Below are 1,335 nucleotides of genomic sequence, written 5' to 3'. Positions count from 1 at the left end.
TTAAAAATAATTAAAAAAATTTAATTTTATACATAAATGATAAGAATAAAAAATGACATAAAAGAAAAATTAAAGACAATGCATTCATTAAACGTGATAGTCATATCAATAATGGTTGAATCCAAATTATAAAGCAATGGTCAAAATTCTAAGGGTCATTAAAATTAAAAATAAGGTAGTTAGACAAACCCTTTTATAATAATATAAATAATTAATTATGCTGCATAGCATAATTTTCAATAAATAAATTATAATTTTGTTAAATAACAACATTATAAATAAATAAATAAATTATGAATTCTGCTGAGTAACAGAATCATCAATAAATAAAGTATAAATTCAGCTCAATGACAGAGTTATAAATAAATAAATTACAAAATCTGCTCAGCAACAAAATTATAAATAAATAAATTATAAATTCTGCTAAGTAACAGAATTTTTATTCTCAATAATTTGAAAATGACATATGAATTTATTTATGAAATTATCACTGCAGAACATGTAAAAAAACAAAATTAAAACATAAAAAGATTAGCTCAAGATTTCAATTTCTATAGGAAATACCTAAATAAACAACAAAATTAAGGTCTCTTAAGACATACAAATAGCAGCGGCTCACATTAAGAATTGGAAAGGCGTATACTACAATAAAGACAGAAAATTAATGAGTCAAAGCCAAAAATATCAAGAAATTCACAAGAAATATTATAATTAAATATTAAGAAACAAAAACAAGAATCCAATGAAAGCACAACATGGGCTTATATTGAAAATAAAAATTCAAGGAGAAAACACAATGAAAAGATGAAAAACAATTCAGAATATAAAATTAAAAATATTATATTTATCATGATGATTAAGCATTATTTATCACGGTTCTTGGTTGACTGGCTGCAACAACTCTAGACTCATGTTGACATATTTTAAACGAATCCATATTTTTAATAGCTCTAGGATGTATTGGAATCCAATCTAATGTACCTTAATCCAATATGCGCTTTTCTGGAAAACTTATGGATAAACATAAAAAGTGTTACATAAAATTCCAGTTTCAATTTAATGGGGTATTTTCTTTTGCAAGTGCAAGATACTTGTTTTGTTTGTCTCTCTTTTTTCTTCTTGGTTGATAGTTATCTTCCATCAAATCATATTATTTTGGAATAGTATAGATCCATATGCTTTACTTGGTTGATAAATGAGAGAACTCAAGACTTGTTTGTTGTTCAAAATATTACAAAATAATATTTGTAGTTCGAACTATTTGTATTATTATTGAACATTATGTTTGTATTATTTCAAATTAAATTTGTTGTCCATGTTTGTTTATTTGAGTTT

The 1,335-nt window shown here is 23.7% G+C and overlaps 1 pseudogene; it reads right to left on the bottom strand.

Annotated features, from left to right (window-relative positions):
* Nucleotides 1–417: 417 nt before the first annotated feature.
* Nucleotides 418–499, bottom strand: LOC112998248 (uncharacterized; annotated as a pseudogene).
* Between the last annotated feature and the right edge of the window lie 836 nt (nt 500–1,335).

Source organism: Glycine max, chromosome 10, assembly GCF_000004515.6.
Source record: "Glycine max cultivar Williams 82 chromosome 10, Glycine_max_v4.0, whole genome shotgun sequence".
Taxonomy (NCBI): Eukaryota; Viridiplantae; Streptophyta; class Magnoliopsida; order Fabales; family Fabaceae; genus Glycine; species Glycine max.
Note: the sequence above shows the minus strand (reverse complement) of the source record. Positions and strands in the feature narration are given on the sequence as shown.